General features: G+C 48.6%; 1 protein-coding gene across 3 annotated transcripts in view; it reads right to left on the bottom strand.

Annotated features, from left to right (window-relative positions):
* The window catches only part of TMEM184B (transmembrane protein 184B), a 36,853-nt gene extending 24,053 nt beyond the window's left edge, over positions 1-12,800 (bottom strand). For 2 of the 3 annotated variants that reach the window (XM_074271697.1, XM_074271695.1), the window contains exon 1: positions 12,645-12,800. The gene's annotated coding sequence lies outside the window, so the exon portion shown is untranslated. The remainder of the gene's footprint in view (positions 1-12,644) is intronic. The other variant, XM_074271696.1, reaches the window with a different exon arrangement.
* Between the last annotated feature and the right edge of the window lie 13,349 nt (positions 12,801-26,149).

Consider the following 26,149-nt stretch of genomic DNA (forward strand, 5'->3'; position numbering starts at 1 on the left):
ACAACAGAACCTCACCATAAAAAGCTACCGGGCGCCAGGACTGACTAAGTCACAACCCAGAAGGCAAAACTGTGAGAACGCCCACAAGCAAAGCCTCAAAATAAAATGCTCCTGGAAGCCAAGCCCAAGGAGAATTCCTAAAACGGTTCAAGAAAGCTAAGAGTAGTAGAGGAAAAAAGGGGGAAATGCGATGCGAGGAAATCATGAAAAAACAGTTAACAGATGCACAAAAATTCACTCAAGCTTAAAAGGCAGGATTAGCCAAATGAAAAAGATGGACCAAAGTTCACTGGTGAAAATAATTCTTTAAAAATTAGAATTGGGCAAATGGAAGCTAATGATTCCGTGAGACATCATGAATACCACTGCAAGGTTTGTGAGAGATTAGGAAAAAAAAAAAAAAAAAGGAAAAGGCCTTTCTGGGCAATATACTGAGAGCAGCTGTTGGTGGGGGGAAAGAATTAGAATCATGGGGATGCTCACCAATTGAGGTATCTGTAACGGAATACTGTCCTAAGAAACGATGAGAAGGATGGTTTCAGAGAATCATGGGAGACTTACGGGAATGGATGCAAAGTGAAGTGAGAAGAACCGAGAGAACATCGTAACAATGAGCAACTGTAGAAGACTCTGGCTTCTCTGAGCAATGCTATGATCTAAGACAATCCTAAAGGATTCATGATGGAAAAACGCTCTCCGCCTCCAAAGAGAGAAACGGATGCAAACTCAAATATAATTTTCTCACTTTTGTGATTTTTTCCCCCACTATGGCTAATATAGAAATAGGTTTTGCATGATTTCCCACGTAGAATCGAGATCCTCTTGCTCATCCTCTCAGTGGGTACGAGGGTGAAAGAATTCAGAATTCAAATTTTGAAAAGGCAAACACATTTTTATAAACATTAGAAAATTATTATTAGAAAATAAATTATCAGAAAATTATTATTAGAAATAAATTAGATTAGAAAATTATTAGAATTATTAGAAAATAAAAATCAAAAAGCTAGAAAGGACTGATCCCAAGGGGCTGATGATGAAGCACGTTGCCCTGTCCACCTCCCGGCAGAGAGACAACGGACTCGAGACACAGAATGAGGATCTGTATTTCAGCATGGCAACGTGGGAATTTGTTTTGCTTGACTAAGCATAACTGATACAAGAGTTTTGCTCTCCCTCCCTCCCCCCCGCAGAGATGCAGGGGTAAAGGGTAGGATAGAGAGAAAATAAATTCTTAGCTAAAAAAAATTGTTAAAAAATAGTGAGACTACAGTGGATAGAGCACCAGCCCTGAAATCAGGAGGACCCGAGTTCAAATCTGGTCATAGACACTTAACACTTCTATCTGTGTGATCCTGGGCAAGTCACTTGACCCCAATTGCCTCAGCCAAATAAATAAAATGAATAAATAAATGAAAAAATTAATAGTAAGACTAGAAAGGGAGGAAGGCGCCATTTTATGAGGAGTTTGAAGGCCAAACCAAGGGGCCTCATTTGATCTGAGGAGTAAAAGGAAGCTAGTGGCGTTTCCCTGGGTGACACAGGAGAGACTGCTGTGGCAGCCGTGTGGGTGATGGAAAGGGGCCGAGGGAGATGAGGAAGGAAGAGCCATTGAGAGCCTCTAGCTACAGGCCACAGAAACAGAGGTGGCAGCGGCTGTAAGAGCCAAGTAAAGGGAAGGCAGCAGGGAAGATGCAGAGATATGGAGAGAGGGAGGGGTGTGGTGGGCTTAGGGGGAAAAACTGGATGCCTGGGGGGGAGGGGGAGGGACGGCTAAACCCCATACCTGACAAAGTCGGTGCAGAGTACACTGGACTAGTGTCCTTAGAAGGAGCCCTGGGGCTTTCTTTGGGCCTACCTCCTAGGAGAGAAAGGCCGCCCAGAGGTCCTGAGATACGGGGAGTAGAAGGAACTCCCCAATCTGCTCCTTCCCTGGCGGTGCGACTGAATAGGCTCTGGGCCTCTCTGGGCCCCATCTGTCAAATGGGCACCACCAAATATACCACTGATTCCTGGGGCTGTTCCAAAGCTTTGTAAGCTTGACAGCATTGTAGAAATGAGAGTGACGAGAGTGTTCTGAGCGATGCCCCGTCTATCCTAAGGGCTATTAAATAGACACGGGGGAGTCTGGCCCACTGGGGACTTTTTATTTGCTTAGCCCTGAAGTGGGAAACTGGAAGTGAGGGACTCCAGTGAGTGGATTTTAGCCCTTGGGAACGAGAGCAGCCAGTGGGCCGCTGGGGAAGGTCTCCTCACTGGAGGCCTGCTCAAAAAGGCAGGGTGAGCCCCCTGCTGGGATGAAGAGAGGGTGAAGGTGGGAGCTGGAAATTCATGAAATGTCTGCATATCGACCCGCATAACAGCCAGGAGACGCCCGTCCGAGGCAGAGGAGACATCCTCAGGGGAGCCACCAGCCCTGGCACCTTCCTGGGCTCTTTGGGTCTGGAAGGCCCTTGGCCAGGATCTCACGTGATCTCCCAACCATCAAGTTCATGGATGGGGACCCCGGGGCCCTTTCTAGCAGAGCCCTGAGGTGTCTGAGGCAGGAGGGAGAGCCTGACTGGCATCAGCCTCCACAGAGTGGGCCCAGGTAGCTGCCTCCCGTCTTTCCCCCAGATGACCCCATGCCCCAGGTTGCCTAGGGTGCAGCCCAAGCCCTGGAAAGTCATTTTCATTCAGATAAGCATTTGTTGATCAAAGCCCAGGAGACAAGGCCTTTGGGGGATGCAGCCCAGGAGACACGATCCCTACCCATGGGGCCCCCCACCTAGTCAGGAAGCGGCAACAGACACCAGACACAAAAGGGGGCATCAAGCCACACGGCAGGTGCCATGAGGCCCAGAGGAGACACCCCCTTCTGACCGGACAGAGCAGGGGGCTGCAAAATGGCAGAGGTGGCATCTGAGGCGGGATTGACTTTGGCCTTCGCGGCTGGCGAGGAGACCCAGTGGCAGGGTAGAGATGAGGCAGAGGCACTAGGTACAGCACAGAGGTCCTGGGCTTTGACTGGCAGGCTGACAGACACCAACAACCACAAGGAGATTTCATGTTAAGTAAGGTTTACACCGTACACGGTCCTGTCTGACAGAAGCCGCTCTCAGGCTGGAAACGGCTGGTGAGCATCTGGGGCTCCCAACACACACGAGCCCGCGTGGGCGCCGGGGCAGAGGATCGGGGACGCACTCAGAGTGATGGTTCTGAGCCTGGACCCAGCATGGCAGGGGGAAACAGAGCATCCCCCCAGAAACGAATCAAGGCCTGGGCACTAGAGTAAGATGCCGTAGGTCCTCAGACACCGGCTCACTAGGGGACTCGCCTGGGGGCGGCCCAGATCTCCCCGAACCCGGGCCACATGGCCTACTTCTCCCACAGAGCTTCTGCTGACCGGCGGTCCCCTCCACCATCTAAAGGAAGATTTCTGTTTTCCCAACCAAAAGGGTCTCACTGGGGTGGCAGGAAGACCTGCTACCTCACCATGTGGCCAGGGAGCCCCCGTTCCTAGGGGCCTGCAGACAAAGGCCGCCTTCCTGCCACCAAATCTGGCCATGCTAGAAGCCAGAGTGGAACACCACGGTGCACTCCTGGCCCCGGCGTGGCCCATAAGGAGAAGGGCTGGGATGACTAGCTTTTCTGCAGCCCCTACTATGTGCTAGGCACTTCACAAAGAGAAGCCCAGCCACTGCGGCCCTTGGGCTCCTCATCTTCCAAAGGGGCCGGCTGCCCCGGACCATCCCTAGGAGGCCGTTCCAGCTCAGGCTCGAAGCAAGGGGAGGTTGTCCCATGGCAGGGCAGCATCCCACCCCATGCTAATTGACCCCGCTGGGCCCTGGAGAGGACCCACAATCATGGATGCACTGGGGACGCTGCTGCAGAGAGCGGGTCCTGGGCACCAGAGCTACCCAGCGAGCACCAAACCTGGCTTGCCGGCACAACGTTCTCCCCTGCCTTTCCCAGGAGCCCCACCCCAGCGCCATCTGACCTCCCAGAACGTAGGAGCCTGCATCCGACAAGAAGGGCACCCGGAGCCGCAGATGCCCCGATTCCCAAATTGAGACAACGTCTGGTTAGCCATTAGCAGGCAGGCAGAGGGGCCCTCACGGTGGGCAGTGGGCACCCCGGATTTCTGGCTAGGCCCAAAGCTTGGCCCGCCTAACAGGGACTACTCCGGGGCTCCCAGCCTCCTCCCTCCCCTCCCCAGCAGGAGCCACAGAGGGTAAAGGGCGCAAGGCAAGGAAATGCTGCCGGCAGCAGCCCGAAGGGGAAGGGCAGAGGGCGCCCGCACAGCCTTTTTAGGAATATCGCTCTTTCTGGCAGACAGAGCCTCCACAGAGGCCAAAAGAGAACCAGTTCTCTGGGTAAGCCAGTTCTGGCCTCCAAACGGTCTGTTCTGGCAAAGCTGGTTCCCAGCCCCTGGCAGCACTCCTCCTGCCAGGGCTGACTAAAACAGGGTACCATGAGCGGACACAGACTGAGCCTGAGAGCAGCTTCCTCCCGCCTGGGAAACACGCTCAGGGAGGGGAGGGGAGGCTCCAGAGCCTTTCCCCGTTCTGGACCCGCCGCCATCACCCAGAAGAGACAAACAAACGCCAACGGAGGGGAGGGCTGAGGCACAGGCGTCAGGTGTGCTCCCTTTGTTCTCCTGTGAATCGTGACCCTGAGGACTGAGTCCTGAGTGCCTGGGTGGCGGCACTTGGAGGCCTCCCTGGAGGCCAGCTGGTCTGCCTCCTGCCCTTTGGCCCCAGCTCCTATAGGAGTCTTTCCCTCTGATCAGGACCCCCTCTTTACCCTGAGGCAGCCCTCCCTGCTAGGCTCAAGGGTCTTGCCCCTTTTTGTACCTCAGAGCTTGGCACAAGGCTCGAGTAGTCAGCGAATGAGCATTCCCCCACCCATGGGTTCCTGAGCCCACCCTCGGGAAGAAAGTGCGCAGAGTGAATGGAGAATGCCTCGGAGTTTGGGGTCAGGGCCAGGGTCTGGAGAGCCGAAAGTCACAGCGCACCGGCCAACCCCGAAGCCCAATTTGGCTAATGGACAGTCCACTCTGAGGCCCCTGGCCAGACCCTGCTGGTTGGGACTCCCAGCAGAAGGGGAGCCCGGCCCATGGTAACCTGCCCCTGCTCCACATTATATAGCACGCTCCGCTCCATCCACAGCACTCCACTCTCCCCACCCCACCCCTGGCTCCCAGGCTTCAGGGAAATGCAAAAGCCCCAGGCTCTGAGCGTCCTTAGCTGGTTCTGGGGAGGCAGGATGGTGAATAGAACCAGGTGGGGAGGCCCTGGCCAGTGGGGCGCCAATGCTGCTACCGTGAGGGAACGAGCACCTGCTCCCAGAAGCGCTCTGGCCCGGCTCGAGCGACTCCTGGGGTGTTGTCTCCGGCCCACCCCGGCCTAGCCTCTTCTTCCCGGCTATTTCTGTCCAGGCCCCAACAGCCTTCCAGCTACCTCAGCTCTGCCCCCACGGCCACCCTACATCTCCCCAGCTGCCCAGTCTTGTCAGGTCTCTGCCACAAGCCCTGGCATCTGTCTCTGTCTCTTCACTCACAGGGCTGCTATCCTCACTCAGGGCCACTCGTCTGCAGCGCCTTCAAGGGAGCTTCCTGCTCCAGGCCCTTCCTCCTCAAGAGCTCCTGCACAGCTGCCATGATAACCTCCCGAAGGCACAGGTCTGAGTGTGGCACTCCCTGCTCGGCACACTCAGCAGCCTGGCATGGAAAGAGAGATTCTACAGCCTAGCACAAAGGGCTCCCCACATCCTAGCGGCAGCACTGCCCTCCACAGCCTGGCACAAGGTGGGGGGACCCTGTTGCCATGCCTAGAGGTGCCCCCTCGACCAAAGGCTTTGGGCCTTCCCGGCTCAATTTCCTGAGTTCTCACAGGCAGGTGGGGTTCCTGCATCTGCTCCCCCCTTACCTACCCAGGAAAGATGCCAGTTTCTCTTTAAAACCATCCTCCCACTATTGCAGACCCGGGGGGGGACCCCGATCCACGCCGAGTCTCCCCGTGGCGTTTGTGGCGTTTTATGAGCGTGGGGTGGATCCAAGGAAGGGATTGAAGGAAAAGACTTGTATCAGGTGCCAGGGGCTAAGCTCCCATGGGGGAGGTGAGGGTCGGAGCCAGGGCCGGAGGTCCCAGGGGAGCACAGAGACTCCCCCCTCCCAGCCTCTCCGGATCCTGCAGCCGCCCTCGCAGGCCTAGCTCGGATGCCACTTCCTCTGGGCCAGGCCAGGGAAGGTCCTATCCCTCCCCCAGACAGACCAGACATTGTGCGACTCCCTACTGCACCAAGAACATGATGCTGTCTGGTGGGCAACTTGCTTTATCTTATTGTCCTATTGTATTTCATGAGAGCGGAGCCGGCGTCCTATCCAAACTGCGCCTTCTCAGCCAGAAAAGGGGACAAGCGGCCTCTGAGGCCCCCGCCAGCTTTCAAGCCAGAATCTTATGAAGCCGCCTGAGTTTTCTGGGCCTCAGTTTCCCCGTCTGTAAAGAGGGAGCCGGAGGGGCGGCCTTCGAGGCCCTCCCTGCTGTAGGTCAGGGCCCTTTGATTCCAGGCCCGGCACAGAGCTTCACATACAGGAAGCCCAAGAGGTCCATGCCATGCTCAGGCTGTGGGACCCCGAGACCCCCTCTCTCCAAGGAGGTGAGAGGGGAAAAAAGCCCCAGCTGTGCAAAAGTCCCTCTTTGGGAGATGGGCGGTGGGCAGCACCCCACACAAAGAGACACGGAGACCCTCGCAAAAGCCAGGCAGAGAGGCCGGGATCTGGGGTGTCCATGCAGACCACAAGGATGGCAGAAGGGGTGGGGGCCCCATGAGCCTCAGAGCTGAGAATGGGGGTGAAAAACAAGAGGGGTGTCAACATTCTGTGTCTGCCCAAACCAGATCTCGGGAAAGGCGGCTTGGGCAACTGGGTTAACGTCTCGAGCCTCAGTGTCTGTGGTGGAACACGGCAGGGGAGCCTCTCCCTTTCAAAAAGGCGGCTGTGACCCCCGTCCCCGACAGCCTGAAGCCTTAGCCACCACTCCTGGGTGTGAGGAGTCACACCCTTCCAGCTGGGAGCTCTCCCTTCCCACTTCCACCACGTCCAGGAAGTGACCGTCTAGAAAACTTCCTTTGGGGTTCTCACTCCTGAGCCAGGTCCTGGACAGCCTTTTGGGGAGCGGGGAAGGGACCTTGGATCAGCGCCTCAGACACTGGCTTGTTCTCATGAAACATTTCAGTATACGTCGGTGCCCTGGCTCTGCGTGTGTGGATGCTGGCAATCTGTCCACTGGCTCGCTCCACAAGTATTTGCCACCACTGGGTACGAGGCACGGGGCCAGCTTCCACCTGGTGGGGGCACGGGGCAGCGACTAAGAGACAGTTTGGATGTCTGGTCCAGCCCCATCTTTCCCCCGACTAGTCACTGAGATGAGGCTGAGCGAGAAATCTGATCTTCCCGTGTCCTTGGGAAAGAGAGTGACTTTCTCTGCAGCACGCTGACAGATTGGGGTGGAAGGGAGGCATCCCATCGCCGGCCTCTGCAACAGCAAGGAGACCACAAGCCAAGCTGGGTCCCAGCACTTTCCTTTCCCAACGACCTTTCCCTCCCCTTCCCACCCACCAGACAGAGGTGATGCTTTCTGGAATGAATCCAAGCCATGGCCGTGGTGGGTCACCCAGCAGCCTGTGGGCTGGCCCAAGACCTGGGCCCGGTGTGAGGAAAAACTTATTAAGAATCTCCCCCACACAAGGGGCAGAGAGAGGCTGGCCACGCACCGGGTTCTGGTCCAGGCTGAGCCGGACCGGAGCACCACGGAGGCCCCCTTGGGCTCTGTGTGTCAGAGAACATGAGCCCTAATGAGAAAGGTCTAGCAGGACAAAACAATCCACAGTCAGAGAGACGAGCAGACGAGGGGCAGAGGACTTCCTCAATGGGGCCCTCCTGGAGTTTATCTCCCTCCAACAGGGCTCTTCAAGAATAAAAAAAAAAAGTGTTTTTAAAAAAAAAAGTACAGAGACAAAAATACCAGTAGCTCAAGTGATAAGGAGGAGGGGAAAGACGTGAGGAGCAAAAAGGAGGAGAGAAAAAGAGACCAGATCCTAGAGGAACAGAGAAAGCCAAGGTTAAGAAGCCTGAGAAGAACCTATTTCTTTGACCTCTTTTCTCTTCCTGTCCTTCTTTATAAATCCAAGAGTGGACCAACAGGTCAGGGAAGGGATGTTCAGAAGCCATCCATCACTGACCACTGGCCCCAGAGGATCTGGGCCTGGAAATAGAAGGCAACCACGGCCGTGATTCACCCCATTTTCTATTACCTGGGGGAAATCTGGGAATCTCAAAGCAAGGTAGAACTTTTGGGGGGAAACGTTGCATTTTTCTAAATAAAATTAACTTTCACTTACTCTGATCCCTAAAACCAAAGATGATGCAGTACAGGGGTCCTTGAGAAGTGAGGGGGAGGGGGATAGTGTCAGATCAACAGCCAGTGAGAAGTCAACATTCTGTCAAGATCGCTATCTGCCCCCTGCCCAGCATGCCCTCCATGCCCGGCTGGCAGCTGCTCAATCAGCTCTTCCTGAACAGAGAGCACAGCGGCATGGGGAGGAAAGGGAAGACTTCTTCCTGGATTCATGAAGGGATGAAGGAAAAGACTTGTAGCAGGTGCCATGATGCGCCTGGTTGCTCCCTCCAGGGAACCTTCAGCCCATGAAGGGGATCTGGCCAGGCCGAGGAGCGTGGGCCTGGGAAGCGGAACCAGGGGCCGGGGCCTTCGCACGCCCATCCGATGGCCACTAGGGCCTGGACGGCGGCCGCAGGGAGGCCAGGAGCCAGCAGCTCCTCCCAGGCGAGGCCTCTGGGATCTACTCTGAAGGACGCAGTAACCGCAGAGGCTGGAGCGCTGAAACAGGCTGAAAATTTCCAAGGTGGAAATGGCGACGAGAACTATTTCCCAACAGATAAGTGCGCAAAGGATGGAAATCACAAGAAAGTCTGCTCCAAATGAAGAATCCGAGCATCGCCAACCCAAGGCCGCCAGGCCCTCGCCTCCCATCCATGAGCTCCGTGAAGAAGACCAAAAACGGGAAGCGGCGATAGCTGGAGGGACTATGGGGAGGCAGGCTGTGAGCCGGTCTGAGCCTTCTGGAAACCGCTTGGAAGTCTACTGGAGAAGTCATGACCCTGGGATGCCAGTATAAGGAGGAAGAGGGGAGGGAGGAAGATGAGGAGGGGAGACCCGTATATAAAACCACTTCTAGTACCCATTCATTACCTGGGGAATGGCCAAACAAACTGAGGGAGAAGATGTGCTCATTGTCTCCCTTAACCTGTAAACTCCAGGTCCTTCTTTTGTATGCAAGTGCTGGAACAAAGTCAAAGCTAACTAACCCTGGGCTGGCTCATGACCTCAGAGGGGCGTGTGATAATGATAAACCGCAAAGGATTCGGGGAAACTTTATGAAGATCCTTGGAAAGACCCACTGGGGACGCATCAGCGCCTGCGACAGCAGATTTCTTCAGATGTGTTGTCTGTGCTGAGTTGTTTTTTTCTCTTCCTCTTAGTGAGAATTTCTCCAGCCTCACTGGAGCTTGAATGGGGGGAGATCTGGGCTGAAATCCCCAAGTTTAAAGTGAGATCCCCTGAGCAAATGTGGAGGAAAGTCGGACTGAAAGCCCTCAGAACTCCGCCCGGCCCGATGACCCGGGGTGGGACGTCCAGGGGCCTCCAGCCTCCTCCTCTGCAGGGCGAGGGGCCTGCAGTGTGTTGGCCAAGGGAGTGAGCTGTTGCCAATGAGGACCGGGGTGCAGAATCCCCGGGAATGGCCACGGGGTAAGGGAAAAGCAATGATTCAGTTTCAAAAATTCAAAAATTCACCTTTGTCAAATTGACTGTGTGGTGAGCACGTGGGACAGGAAAAGGCATATTTATTACTACAAAGATTGCTCAAGAGGCCCACCCTTAAACTCCAGGAACTTACCACACTATCAATAAGGATTCTGTGCAAGAATAAGGCAGTTATTTAGAGGCCTCCCCCTACCGTGTACCCAGGGAATTCCCTGTGTGGAGGGCAAAGAGCCCGGCTGACCCTCCCGGTCACCAACATGAAAACACAATCCAAGGAGGAGCAGCCTCGGCTTCCTGATTCTTTACAGAGGGGGGGTTCACGGGAGCGTATCACTGCATACAACCGCAGATTTCTAAAACGCGCTCATTGTCTCTGCTGAGTAGTTGTTGCTTTCTCTCCCTCTTACCAAAACCCCCCCCCCCCAAAAAAAAAAAAAAAACCCACAATTTTACGGGTCTCTAAGAGGGGAAGAACCTACAGGGAGAAATCTAGATTTTTTTTTTAACTCAACCCTCTTATCTTTTAAAAAGGGAAGCCTCTCCATTCAGCACAGTAAGAGGCCCAAAGTAAAACATTACCAGGAGGCCTCCGCCTTTCAAGGTCTCTCCTGTCCAAGAGATGCAGAAAAAAGTCTCCTTGAAAGGCCCAGGGCCCCGAGCAGGCTCCTCCTGGAGGCTGCTAGGAGACGGAAGGAGGCGAGGGAGCACAAATAACAACTCCGACTTCCAGGGAGCACCAACAGCAGCATCGCTCCGTCCTGGGAGAAGAGGAGCTCGGGAGGGAGGCTGGGGCAGCCTCGCACGGACGGCCGGTCGCCTCTCTCCCGAACGACCCGCTCCGGGGGGCCACCGCGACCCTGCCCAGCGGCCTCAGCCACACTGCTCGGGGCACACCTGCGGTGCCCGGGCCAGGTGAAGGGCGCTGGGCGGGGAGCCTGGCCTCGGGTCTCTCCCCTCCTCCGGGCAGCTTCCCCGCCCACCGGGGAACCACTACTGTCCAGGCCTCAGCCCTTCCTCTGTGACAAGGATGGAGCCACACGCTCTCAGGGCGCCACAAACGTCCAACTCGGGGAGGAGCCGGGCCAGGGGCAGCTCGTGGGGACGCGTAAACAGCGGCAGCAGAGGCCTCCCCCGGGACTGAGCCGCCTCGGCAGGTGCAGCCAGAGCTTATTTGCCTGCTGGATGGCGGCCCCGGGGGCCCCCAGACTCCTCAGCGACACCCTCCAGTCCATGGTGCATGATCTTAGCTGGCACGGTGCCCTACAAGCAGCGCCCCAGCCCACACAGGTGCCCCCCACAGGGGGGCGTTCCCGGTCCGTCTGGAGGAGGTGGGCTTCTTAAAGCGTGTATCCCAACATGCGCGGCCCCTCCCTTCCCCGGAGCCCGGAGCTGAGGAGCCTCCCCCCAGGGGCCGCCGGCCTGGTGGGACCTGACAGCAGCTGCGGGACAGACAGACACCTGACTAACCATACTGCTGGGTTCCCCCACCTGAAACGGGGTCATCACCGGCTTTCACACGGCGGGTGACCAAAGAGCCCGGGGAAGGATGGGGCTTCCGGAAGTTCTTTATGTTTTAAGACCCCCGAGAACCCCGGGCTGTGACATGTAAGTTGTCCGGGCTTCTAGGAAAGTGCACCGGGGCCCAGAGCGGGCGAGGACCAGTTACGTAAGTGGGCGCCGCTCTCCCTCCTCCGCGCCAGGGGTCCCCGCACAGAACACCGTGGAAGGGGGAGACAGCCCCCGCGGCAGGCTCCGGAGCGGACGCGGAGCGAGGGCTCTCTTCTCCCTCCCGCTCTTACCCAGAAGAGCTCGGGGCCACGAGGGACCACGGGCTGGGCACCGGTGACACCTTTCACCTACAGTCACGTGCCAGGGAGAGCGGTTCCGCGGTGCATACAGCAGATACTTAATAAAGGATTCTGGAACCAAATTAGGCGCATCCCCAGAGCTTGGGTGGGGGAGACCTGCCCTTGACCTGCTGCCTCAGTTTCCTCATCGCCTTGCAGGATTATATAACAGCTACAAGGCTGTGATAACCAAATGAGACCCCCTGCAGAGGGAGGGAGAGCCCAGAGCGGGCTGCGCCCCCTGCAGCGGGTAGGGCTCCGGGCAGGGCAGCGGCTCCGAGTCCGCTCCCTCACCGGAGACTTTCGGAAAAATGCGCGGCGGGAGGGCGCCGGCGGGAGGGAGCGCGCGGGGGTCCCTCCAGCACTGACCTCGAGCCCTCCCACCACAGGCCCCAAGTTGGGGCAGGCACAGGCGCAGCCTCTGGTCCTCGGTTTCCCGGTCTGTAAAATGGGACCCTTCCGGCCCGAACCTCATCCAGCAGGGCCCCGGACACCTCCCACTCCCCCCCACCTCTCCCTCGGCGAGGAGCCCTCCCCCACCCGGCACCCTCACAACCACCCCGCCCCCCATCCCTCGGCCCTCTGGACACTCCACGGGAGGCCCAATGGCACCAGGGGCTGGACCATCACGCCACGCCACGTCGCGCCCGCGGCAGGGAGGGGAGCGGGGCACGCTCCCACCGCCAGAAGCCGGGACTCCCGGGCACAGACCGCGAAGGGGCCGGGGATCGGGACGGAGCCGGGGGGAGGGGGGTCAGACCGGAGCGGCCGGGCGGGGGATTAGACCGGAGCGGGCGGGACAGGGAGGGGGGATTAGAGCGAGCGAGAGCGGCAAGGAGGGCGGGGGGCACACCTCCTCCTCCTCCCCCTCCGGCCCCGCCCCCTTGGCCCCCCAGTCCTCCGGCCCCGGGTCTCCCTAGCCCGCCCCAAGGGCCCGCCCTCCCTCGCTCCCCGCCGGCTGAGGGGCGGCAGTTACCTCAGGAGCCCATGGCGGGCCGTAGGGGCGGCGGCGGCGGGAGCCCGATCTCTCTGGTGCCGAGCAGCCGCCGGGCCGAGATGACTGGAACAGCGCCGGGAGTCGCTGAGGAGGCGCGCAAGCGCACTGGGTCACCGCCGCCACCGCCGCCGAGGATGGGAGGGGGAGGGAGGGAGAGGAGGAGGAGGAGGAGGAGGAGCTTCAGAGGGGCGGGGCGAACTGAGTGAGCTCACCCGCCGCGCCTTAAAGGGACCGCGTTGCCCTTGAACCTCTCCACCGCCCTTTTTCCTCTTACTCTTTTCTTTTTCTTTTTCTTACCTCCTTTGCGCTTATCTTTTCCTTCTCTTCTGTCTGATTTTCTCTTCCAATTTTTTCTTCTTTTCCTCCTTTCCTCTCTGTTGTTCTTTTTTTCTGTCCTTTTCTCCCTCCTCCTCCTCCTCCCCCCCCTTCTTAGCTCTCTCCTAGCCCTACCCTACCCCGCCCCCATCCAGCGGCCCTGAAACTGACATTGATTCACTTCCTTCACCTGGTCTCTTTGGATCCTGGAGGGAAATTTGGACATTTTCATTCCCATTTTACAGATGAAAAAAGCGAGACTCAGAGAAGGGTTGGACGGGAAAGGTCACAAAGCTGGCAAATGGCGGGAACTGAAGGGACTCCTCTGACACGGAGTGACTCTGGGCCGGGCACATGACCATTGTTGACCTCAGTTTCCTCATCTATATAATGGGAATGATAATAATAGCACCGACTTTCCAAGGTTGAAGTGAGGATCAAACGAGAGAATAATCACTGTAAAGCGCTTAGCATAGCGCTGTGGCACACAGTAGGTCCTGCTGACCATTATTACCATAACCTTTTCTCTGACATCAAATAGCTGTGGCATCCTGGGTCAGTCATTTACCTCTGCCTCAGTTTCCTCAACCGAACAATGGAAATGATTGCAACTTGCTAGCAGTGGCTTTCTAATACCTGTGAAGTAACTTGGTTTGGGTTCCTCTTTTTTTAATATTATGTAATAATACATTTAAACTCTTATCGAAATAAAGCTGGTTTTCAGAAATGTGACTTTGTATATGGTCCCTTCTTTGTAGTAGTTTTCATAAGCTTTTGTGTTATAAAGGAACAAAAATTGGTATGATCCTTAAAAAAAAAAAGCACAGTGCTTTGCACAGCGTACAGTACAAATGTTAGCTATTATCATTATCATTCCTCTGATACATAATAGTTGTATGACCATGGGCTAATCGCTTAATCTCTGCCTCAGTTTCCTCATCTGTAAATTAAGGATCATAATAGCTCCTACATCTGAGGGCTGTGGTGAGAATCAAGTAAGATAATATTTCTGAAGCCCTTAGCATATAGTAGGTACTCTATAAATGTCATCACATAGTAGGTACTCTATGAATGTCAGCACATAGTAGGTACTCTATGAATGTCAGCACATAGTAGGTACTCTATAAATGTTGACACATAGTAGGTACTCTATAAACGTTGGCACATAGTAGGTACTCTATAAATGTCAGCTCTTGTAATTATGATGACTCTTCCTTTGACACTTACTAGCTATGTGACTCTGGGCAAGTCACTCAATGTTCTCATTGGCCAGATGGGAAGGATAACACCTGTGAGCAATCATGAGGACGATGGATAACAAGCGCACTGGAAAGACTTAAGCCCTTGTAACAATGCAGTGACCCACCTTGTATGGGGAGGATTGATGGATGAGGAAGAAGGCCGCCCCCTCTGGGGAAAGGGAATGGACTCTGGGAACAGGATGTGATGAACACTTTTGGACATGGCCAAGGAGGGAGTGCATTTTGCTTGCCTCTGCATATTTGTCATAAGGCGTTGCCCTTTTTTCTTCTGGTCATTCTTGCCTTTCTTTTTTTCTTTCTTTTTTTTTTTTTTTTAAACAGGGTAGAGAAAGTAGAAAGGAGAGGAACATGAATGCTATTTGAAAAAATTTTAACTTAAAAAATGTTCTTGGGGGGAGTTCAGCAGAGGGACAGACCAATGGAGACCCTAGGCCTTAGGGAACCCCTCACCTCCCTTTATTCCCTGATCTGCTGTCCTAGGACAGGAGTGAATTATTCTGGGATGGAAATTAAACTAGATGAAAGGGTAAAAGAGTGAGGGAATGATATGTTTAAATGGAAATTGGGTCAGAGAGCCTCTCCCCGTCCCCTAGGTCCCTCAAGACACAGATTAGCTTCTGCTTCTTCCAGGCCTTGCTCCAGTCAGAAGCAATTTTATAGCATTCCTGCGAATGAGTGCTTTTCCTCCGAGTAGAAGCCATTGATCTTTGTATGGCTAGAGCACTGGGCTTGGGCTTGGGTTCAAATCCTGCTGTGTGATCCCATGCAAGTCACTTACTTCTGTCTCCCTCAGTTTTCTCAGCTGTAAAATGGGGATAATAACAGTACCTTTTCCCCACGATTGTTATGAGGATCAAATGAGAAAATAATTGTAAAAAGTACTTAGCACAGAATCTGGCACACAGTAGGTGATTTATAAACACCTATTAGGAGGTGGGTTGATTGACAACTCAATTCTCTCTCTCTTTTGGGATAAGGAAACTGAATTCTGTAACAGTGAAGTCCCATGCCCAAAGTCGCACGGATATTAAGTGATGAAAATGGGATTCAAGACAAGTCTTTCTATTGGTATTCACTGGACCTCAATCTTTACATCTGTAACATTGGGAAAACTCTCATCTCACTCACTGCCTTCCAAAGGAAGGAAAGTAAGGAAAGTATTTGGAAAAAGACAGGAAAGATTTAGAAAAACAGGAAGCATTTTCTTCCCTTATATTGGAGAAGGGATGAGGGTTCACCCACGGGGCTTGGAGTCCATCCTTGTTTCTAGCTGTGAAATCCCGTGACCTAGTGTGGAATTCAAGTCAGGCGTGAGCCTAAAACAGTCATTTATGGGTCTATTAATAGCAGCCGTGAATCCTAGAAGTTTCATAATCCCTCTGTGTGTTAGCTTCCTCATCTGTACAATGGAGCAACAGCCACTTCCCCATCAGCCCTGAGAGAAGTGTGAGGATCAAACAAAAGCTTGAGTCTCTGTATAAACATGGGAGAGGGATGGGTATTTTGGACCTTCACCATTAGAGGCAGAATCTCCCTTCCTTTCTGAGTCCCAGCTGGTGCTTCCCCCCTTTTGTTGTTATGTTTTTGTGACCCATTTGGGGTTTTCTTGGCAAAGATACCGAGTAGTTTGCTATTTCCTTCTCCAGCTCATTTTACAAATAAGGAAACTGAGACAAAGTGACTCAGCTATTAAGTCCCTGAGTTCACGTTTTCTTAACTCCAGTTTGGGGAAATTTGCCTGTTTGGGCCCACAGGAGACAAAAAAGAACTCAAGCTAAAGCTGACAGTTCTAATTGTTGCTCATGGCCCTAAATTAGGGATGCCAGGTGTTGGTATTTCCAATACCGGAAATGAAGGGAGCATCATCCCACTGGATAGCAGGGGGACAGGGAAGGGTTCAGAGTGTCTGCTAAATGTGTTGGAGGAAGTTTGTGAGGGGCAGAAAATTGGCTTCCTAGAGCCAAGAAGGGTATACAGAAGTCCTTATGAGTACAGAGTCATAGGTCAGACATGGAGGAGTCCTTAGAAGTCCAATCACTTAGACTTGGAGGGATTCGGAGTAGTTGTCTTCCTTTAGATTATTATAGTCCTGATTTAGAATCAAGAAGCCCCAAGTAGAAATTGGGCTTCTGATACTTCCCCAGCAAGGGCACTTTGGTTTACCTGCCTCCTGAGCAATTTTTCCCCTGTATAAAATGAATTTCGGTGGGGATCAAACAAGATGATCTAAAAGCAAAGTGTTCTATAAACTTTGCAGCCTGATGCAGACATATCAGCCATTACGATGACTTCATTCTGCAACCATTTGGACGTGGCTTGTCATGTTTCTTTAGCACTCCATTAGAATGTAAGCTCGTTGAGGACAAGGACTGTTTCATTGTTGAGTTGGAAGCCCAAGGCCTGGAGATATAAGCAAGTGCTTAACTGAATGTTGTGGAATGACTACAAATCCCCTATAGTCATGCCTTCCATTGGGAAGTGCCATTTGGATCCAGAGAGAGACTGAATGTGTATTAAAACCGAGTATTTTCATGTTTTTTGTTTATTTGTTTCTTTCTTGTTTTTTTTTTCTTTTTGTGTTTTTTTTAATCCGCAGCATGATGAATATGGAAATATGTTTAAAAGAATTATACATGTATATTAATTATTATAATCACAATATTATTTATTTATAGAAATGCTATATGTATAATTTTTAAATTTTATAATATATAATATAATATTTATATAAATATATTATAATAATATTAAAATATACAAATATACAAATAATACCTACATTGAATTACTTGCTGTCTTGGGGAGCGTGGGGGGGGGAGAAAGAAAAATACAGAAGTAAAGGTTTTACAAAGGTGAATGATAAAAACTATTTTTGCATGTATTTAGAAAAAAAATACTATATTAAAAAATAAAAAATAATGTTTTCCATCCCATTCATGCCCCACAATCTGTTCTGTCCATCCCCAAGGGGATGTTTCCTTTGCTAGGAATAAGTCGGTGCAAGTGGAACCTTCCTTTTTGACTTTGACCTTCTTGGGATATATGTTGGGCAATGGGATCTCTGGATTCAATCAGCTTCTTGAGGGGAAAGCACCATGTTTTTGCCTTTCTTAATATCCCTAGCACAGAATAAATGATTGTTGACTTTCTTGTCTATAATTCTTCGCTGGGATATGTCTTTTGTAGACAGGCTTTAGGTTTTGTTTATAGGTCCCAATATAGGGAAATGCCCCCCCATATAGGCAAATTCCCTAATGTACAAGGTATAGTTGTTATTAACAGTATGACCTTGGACAAATTGTTCCTGTCTCTAGGTCTTGAGTTCTCCTCAGAAAAAAACAAGGTGTAATTAGTGATCAAAGAAAAGACCCAAAGGGATAGGAGAGTTTCCAGGAAAAAGAGGTCACCTGGAGACAATCAGAGGAGGCTTCAGGGAGGAAGTGGTATCTAAATCAACTTTTGCAAAAAGGGAAGGATTTCAGCAGGAAGACAGAGGCTCATTCCACACAAGGATAGGGACTTATAAGATGGCAGTGTGAGGGGATGGGGGAATGGGAGCTGGTCAGTGAGGTGATGATGTAAAGAAGAGTGGGAGATGAGTGGCCGACTGTGGTGAGCCTTGAATGCCAGAGAAGCTTGTACTTTATTTAGTATATAGTAGAGTCATTGAATGACAAAGAATCACAAACTTGGAGCTGAAAGTTGTTATATTACAGATGAGGAAACTGAGGCTAGACAGTCAAGTGAGGTTAATGAAGGAAAGTTTGCTGTAGGGAAGGAAGGTTCAAATCCCACCTCAGACCTTGTGAGACCTTGAGTCAAACACAACCTCTATATGACTCAATTTCCTCATCTATAAAATGAACGAGTCCTTTCCTGTTCTAAATCTTTGATACTGGATGTAGTTAAATGATTTGATCATCAAGGTCACAAAGGGATCACAGAAAGATTTGAACCCCTGATTTTTCAAGCCAATGGCCATGCTAACTTTCAAGGTGTGAGAGAGTACCCTGGTCAAAACTGTGCATTTGCAAGGCACAACCTGGTGGCAGTTGCAGGACAGTGTGGAAAGGGCTTCTGGGAGCTTCTCCCTTCAAGTGGTTCCCAAATGGGTGCCCAGCCCCAGCTGAGGAGTGCTGGGGACATAGACTTGGAAGTCATCTGGGTGAGAGTGATCATCGAAGCCATCAGAGAGCATGACGTCATGAAGGACGGGAAGCATGGAAGAAGACAAGCAGAAATGGGGAGGGTCTTGGAATCCCCAACACCAAGCGGGGTGCCTGACACATGTTAGTAATAGGCCTTTAATGAGTGTTTGTTGAATGAAAGGATGGATGGATGGATGGTATTGGGCAAGGAATGGATGGATGGATGGATGGATGGTATTGCCTTGGGCAAGGAATGAATGAATGAAAGGATGGATAGAAGGATGGGTGGTAGATGGTAACACCTTGGACAAAGAATGAATGGATGAATGGATGGTATCATCTTGGGTAAGGGAAATAATGCTCATATTTCATGGTTGTCTGTCAGGAAGAAGCTGGGCCTGTGAAGGTACAGTGTATGAGCAGTCACAGACCCAAGAATTCCAAGTCTCAGAGCCCAGGAGAGATGATGACCCAGGTGGGCCTGATAGTTCAGCCAAGGAACATTCTCCAGCTCAGCTTTCCCTCCTTTCGGGGTGATGGCTGAGCAGGCTGATGAACAAGGTTTGTCTTTGTGTTTGAAGAGGTGATTTCTTCCTGGTCCTTAATTCGTTTAGTTTATTAAAGTTTCACCGACTCATCCTCCTTTTGAACTCTACAATCACTTTGATAATTCTCCCCCAGTATAGAACCTACTTTTGTAACAAAAAATGATTAAGCAAAACAGACTTGTACAGAATAATAATAATAAATAAGTAACATTTATATAGCATTTTAAAGATTTACAAAGCATTTTACATATGTTATTTGCTGGTGACAGAATGAAACCCTCTGGAAGGCAGGAAAGAGAGAGGGGAAGGAAGGGAGGGATGGGGGAGGGGGAAAAGGAAAGAGGGAGAGGGGAAGAGAGAGGGGAAAGGAGGAGAGGGAAAGGTGGAGGGAGAGAGAGAAGAAGAAGGATGAGGAGGAGGAAGAAGAATGAGAAGAATAAGAAAAAAGGAGGAGAGGAAAGAAGTGAAAGAAGGAAGGAAGATAAAAAGGAAAGAAAGAAGGAAGATAGAGAGAAAGGAAGGAAAAAAGGAAGAGAGAGGAAGAAAGAAGGAAACAGAAAGGAAGGAGGAAAAGAAGAAAGGGTAAATCTAACAGATGAATCAGGGACCAATTTTTCATGCTCTGGAAGGATTCTCCAGAAGTTTCCCCTGAATGGCAGGCTCCCCAAAAGGCACTTAAAAACAGCAGGTGACTTTCTTTTTTTCTTTGTTATTATAAAAGCTTTTTTTATTTTCGAAACATAAGCATAGATAATTTTCTTTTTTTTTTTTTTTTTTTTTTTTTTTTGAGGCTGGGGTTAAGTGACTTGCCCAGGGTCACAAAGCTAGGAAGTGTGAAGTGTCTGAGACCAGATTTGAACTCCGGTCCTCTTGATTTCAAGGCTGGTGCTCTATCCATTGCGTCACCTAGCTGCAGCATAGATAATTTTCAACAATCACCCTTGCAAAACCTTGTGTTCCAAATTTTTCTCCCTCCTTCCTCCCATCTCTTCCCCTGAATGGCAGGTAATCCAATATAAGTTAAACATATGCAATTCTTCTAAACATATTTCCACAATTACCATGTTGTGCAAGAAAAATCAGATCAAAAAGGAAAAAATGAGAAAGAAAAAAATGTAAGCAAACAATAACAAAAAAAGGTGAAAATACTATGCCGTGATCCACACTCAGTTCCCATAGGCCTCTCTCTGGGTGTAGATAGTTCTCTCCATCACAAGATCATTGAAACTGCTCTCAATCATCTCATTGTTGAAAAGAGCCACGACCCTCAGAATTAATCATTGTGTATAATCTTGTTGCTGTCGTGTACAATGATCTCCTGGTCCTGCTCACTTCACTCAGCATCAGTTCATGTCAGTCTCTCCAGGCTTCTCTGAAATCATTCTGTTGATTGTTTCTTACAGAACAATAATATTCTATAACACCCATATACCATAATTTATTCAGCCATTCTCCAATTGATGGGCATCCATCCACTCAGTTTCCAGTTTCTGGCCACCACAAAGAGGGCTGGCACAAACATTTTTGCACATACTGGTCCCTTTCCTTCTTTAAGATCTCTTTGGGATACAGGTCCAGTAGGAACACTTCCGGGTCAGAGTACACCCTATTTGATAGCCTTTTGGGCACGGTTCCAAGCGAGCAGGTGACTTTCCAGGAAGATGCCTGCTTGTCCCCAGTCCCTGAGCCAGCTGCCCATCCACTCTGTTCCCGATGACCTCATGTCCAGGCCGGCCGCACCTCTGACAGCATGACTCATGGGGGTGCAGAGTTGGAAGGAAACTGAGAGGTCATCTTGCCTGACCGGGACCTGAACAGAATTCTCCTGTCCAACATGAATCAGGGAGGGGGGGGAGGAGAAGTCAGGGCCAGGCCCTCGTGACTATGAACTCCTGGGGTTAAATCAGGCAGGGATGAGCTACTTACCCTACTCTGAAATTTGGATTCTTTAAAAATGGGGAGGAAGGCTCAGGTTGAGGTTGGAGCAGCACTCTGGCATTTCTCATGGAGGGATGCCAAGCTCTGGCCATCAACCCTGTTTACAAAGGGAAAAACTGAGCATCGAGTGGTCTGAGTGCATGGAATTACAACCATAAGCCTTGGAACTTGGAGGGACATTTGAGATCTTGGAGAGATTTAAAGAGTCCTTGACTTGGTTTGGCCATTAGGCTGGCGAAGCTCATGGTAAAGTCGTGCTCAAAATCATGGGTCGCCTTCATTTCTACTTTTAGGAAATGCTGCATTTCAGTTACTGAAAATAACCATGGTATTCTTTTCTCCACCCAAGCTCACAGGTCCCCTGAAATCTTCCCACAGTTCATGGATGAAGAACCCCTGATCTGCTCCCGTCGCCCTAAATTACAGAAATAGTAAGGCAGAAGGAATGGAGGGCTGGACTGGGTCAGGAAGGAGACTGGGTTGTTATCCTCCATTCACAGCATCCCATCTCCCACCTCCTTGTCTTTGCACATATTTCATTTCTTCCTCTTAGAACCTTTAAGCTTTCTTTCTAGAAAAGGGTAGCTGACTCTAACACAAAGCCTAATCTGATTTCCCAGGAGGTTAAGGTTCTCCTCCTTAGATATTACTTTATATTTATTTATAAGTTTTATATAATATATTATATATAAATTACTTTGTATGTGTTTTATGTATATTATCTATTACCTTGTATATATATTATATATATATGTTACTTTGCACATATTTATAATTTTAATATATAATTATGTTGTATGGTTATGGTTTATATGTCACATATCACAATATGTATTTCTATATTGTTTTGTATGTATTAATATGTGGTTTAAAATATACTATATATATATTACTTTAGATATATTTGTGGTTTTGTATATTATAATTTTCCATATATATTTATATGTGTTTAGATATCATATAATATATATTTTATATACTATTTTGTACCTATTTACATAATTTCTGTATTATATATTTACATATTACTTTGCATATATTTATATATTTTATTCATTCTTTTGTATATATTTATTATGTATTTTATGTTTTATATATAATATATTATACAATATAACATTTATAATATAAGCTTTGGTATATTATAAATATAAATGTATCATAATATAATATTTTATATATTACTTTTGTCTTGGTTCTCCAGGATCAGTAAATCCCTAGTACATCTTGGACATTTAATTCTTTCTGTTATTATTAGTAGTATCACCATGAATATGACTGAACTTATCTGCCTCAATTTCCCCATTTTTAAATGGGATAATAATAGCCCCTTGTTCACATAGTGATGGAACTCAAAGGAGATAATGGATGTAAAGAGTGCTCCAGTCCCATTGCTCACTTCATTCCTAGCTCACTTTCTGTGCTATCTCCACAAAGGCTGTCTTCCTCCAACCCCCCACTACACTTTCCAATGTGCATTTATGTTTTGTTTTTCCCTGTTGTAATGTATGGTTGTTGAAGACAGGGGCTGACTTATTTTCTTGTTTTGGTGCCCTGAGTCCTTAACCCAGTGCTTGGAATTTGACAAAACACTTAATAAGTCATCTCTCCATTCTTCCATCTATCTATCTGTCTGTATTTATCTCTCTGTCTGTCTCTATCAATCTGTTCATCCATCCCTCCCTCCATCTCTTCAGCAATCTATCTATCCATCCCTCTATCAATTCATCCATTCCTCTATCATGTCTGTCTGTATATAAATCTATTCATCCATCCATCCCTTTATCTATTTATCTATCTAGCTATTTTCATTCCTCCCTTCATATATTCTTCTATCTACCTGTCTATCCATCCATCCCTCCATCTAGAAATCTATTCATCCATCTAATCCTCCATCTATCTTATCAGTCTATCTATTCATCCCTCTATCTACCTATCTGTCTATCTATAATTCTATCCATCCAACCATCCATCCCTGTATCTACCTATCTTTCTATCTATAATTCTATCCATCCAACCATCCATCCCTGTATCTACCTATCTGTCTATCTATAATTCTATCCATCCATCCCTCCATCTAGAAATCTATTCATCCATCTAATCCTCCATCTATCTTATCAGTCTATCTATTCATCCCTCTATCTACCTATCTGTCTATCTATAATTCTATCCATCCAACCATCCATCCCTGTATTTACTTATCTGTCTGCCTGGCTATCTACCCTTCCATGAATCTATTTATTAATCAATCTATCTATCTATCTAGCCACCCTATTTACACACTTTAAAATATAGTATAAATGTCATTTATTATTACAGATAGTGAAACTGAGGCTTGAAGACAATAATTGAGTTGTTCAAGGTTACTTAAGTAGTGGTCAGGCTGAAATTCAAAGCCAGGTACTTGACTCCAAGCATCCAATGCACCTTTGCCTTCTCTCTGCATCCATAGGTTTAAAATTAGAATGACCCTTGAAGTTTCTAGTCCTGGAATCATGCAATTTCAGGGTTGGAAGACATTTCAGCAGCCATTTAGTTCAGTCCATAAATGAGAAAGAATCCTCCCCACAAACATTCCCAGCAAGTAGTTTTCCAGCAATGCCCGAAGTCTTTTGGTGATGGGCAAACCCACTTCTTCCCAAAGCAGCCCGTTCCAGTAGGGGATAACCCTTTTTCAATGTTACTCAATTGCAATCAACCAACCAATTAACCAGCATTTGAGTACCTACTATGTGCCAGGCAAAAAGATGAAACAATCCCTGTTCTCTCAAGGAACAACCCCCTTTCTAACAGGGAAATCACAAGTACCTAGAAGTATCTAAAGAATAAATAGAAATGAATCTAAAGTGGTCAATGGAAGGCAGTTTGGGAGGAAGGGCGCCAGCAGTAGAAAGACTTTGTGTACAATGTGGTACTTGAGCTGGGGCTTAAAGAAACAGATTATCTAAGAAGGACTGGAGGAGGAAGTGCATTCCAGGCACTAAGACTGGAAATAAAATGTTATGTTCAAGGAATAGAGAGAAAGCCTATGTCCAATGAGACTGGGAAGATGGGCTGGGCCAGTTTACAAAGAACTTTTAAAGCTAAAAAAGGTGTATTTTTTTTTTATCCTGGAGGTAATGGCCAGTTGTTAGTTAAGTAAGAGAGTCACATGTTTGGCTCATGTTTGAGGAAAATCACTGGCAGCTGTTATGTAGGATGGTCTGGACCAGGAGAGGTTTTAGGCAGGGAGGGCCAACCATCCACGGGAAGATATATACATTACTTTAGAAATATTTGGGTTTTTGTATATTATAATTTTCCATATATATTTATATATGTTTATATGTGTTTATATATCATATAATATATATTTTATATACTATTTTGTACATATTTTCTATATTATATATTACTTTGCATATATTTATATATTTTATTCATTCTTTTGTATATATTTATTATGTATTTTATGATAGAATGCCATGATAGAAGTAGAGAAAGTGGTGGAGTGTGAGAGATAGTGAGAAGGTTAAAATGGCAAGATTTAGCCCTGATTAGATGGGGAGTAGGGGATAATGCTGAGGCTACAAATATAGAAGAATTAAAGGGATGGTGATGCCTTTGACAGAAATAAGGAAATTAGGAAGAGAAGATTTCGGGTCCGGGAAGAGAATAAATTCAGTTTTAGATGTATGAAACTTGAGATGTCTACGGGAGTCTGATTAGAAGCATTTAATTAGACAGTTGATGATGTGGAACTGAGAGGGGCTGGGTCTGGAGACAGAGATCTGGGAGTCATCTGCAAGGAGGTAATAGCAGCACCCCCAAAAGCTGATGAGTTTAGGAAGAGAGAAAAAGTGTAGAGGGAAAGGATCGCCCAGGACAGAGTCCTAGGAAGGAGTCATGGTTAAGATATGATAAGGATAATGAGTCAGAAAAAGAGACTAAGACAGAGGAATAATAGGGAGGGAATAAGGTCATGAAATTCTAGAGAGAAGAAAGAAACCAGGAGGAAAGGCTGCTCAAATGAAGGCCTTTAGATTTGACGAGTAAGAAATCATTGGCTATTTTAGAGAGTACTTTCCATTGACCTTTGTGGTCATCAGATGGACCGTTCATGATGTTCATGAATCCTTGTCAAAGGCTAAAAACAAGCTCAGTTCCTCTTTCATATGTTAATTAGCGTGGCCACCCTGAGCCTTCTCTTTTCCCAGCTTAATGCCCCCTTTACAATTCTTTTGGCTGCTCCTCAAGGGAAATAGGCTGCCTCAAGGCCCTGCTTTCCTTGGGATGCTCTGCAAAATACACCTATAATAATATACAACTATAACCTACAGTAATAAAATAGCCTATAATAATAAACAAATAACCTGTTTGAACCAAGCACGATATTCAGGAAGTGATCTGACCCCTCTAGCAGAGGATAAAAGGAATCTTCTGGGTTTTTGTAGATTATGTTTTTGATGGGAATTCAAGGAACCCTAGGAAAGGGGAAGTATAGTAGTACAGAGGTAGGAGACCGCTAAGGGCTAGCCTAGTCAGAGAAGACCTTTTGCAGGTGGTAAGATGGCAACTGGGTCTAAAGAAAGGCACTGGAATAAATTGTGGTCTATGAATGTAATGGAATATTGATGTTTTATAAGAAACGATGAGCAGGCTGATTTCAGAAAGGCCTAGAGATATTTACATGGATGGCATAAGTTGTGATATATGAATGGAATGGAATATTAGTCTTCTATAAGAAATAATGAGCAGCTGATTTCAGAAAACCCTGGGAGATTTACATGAACTGATGCTGAGTGAATTGAGAAGAACCATGAGAACATCGTACACAGTAAGAGCGAGATTATGAGATGATCAGCTGAGATGGACTTGGCTCTTCTCAACAATGAGGTGATTCAAGGCAATTCCAATAGACTTGGGATGCAGAGAAAACTATGGAGATTGAATGTGGATTCGAGCATTTTTACCTTTTTGTTATTTGCTTGTTTTTCTTGTGTTTTTCCCCTTTTGATCTGATTTTTTTTTTTGTGCAACATGATGAATATGAAAATATATTTAGAAGAATTGCATATTTAACCTATATTGGGTTGCTTGCTGTCTTGGTGAGACAAAATTGGGGAGAAAAAATTGGAACACAAAGCTTTGCAAAGGTGAATGAATGTTGAAAACTATGTATTTTGAAAATAAAAATATCCCTTCAAATCTTGTCCAGACTGGTAATCCAGGACTCCCTGCCTTTTCCTCTTAAGAACTAACTGTAAGGGGGCAGCTAGGTGGTGCAGTGGATA

The sequence above is a fragment of the Sminthopsis crassicaudata genome, chromosome 5 (assembly GCF_048593235.1).
Source record: "Sminthopsis crassicaudata isolate SCR6 chromosome 5, ASM4859323v1, whole genome shotgun sequence".
NCBI classification, from domain to species: Eukaryota; Metazoa; Chordata; class Mammalia; order Dasyuromorphia; family Dasyuridae; genus Sminthopsis; species Sminthopsis crassicaudata.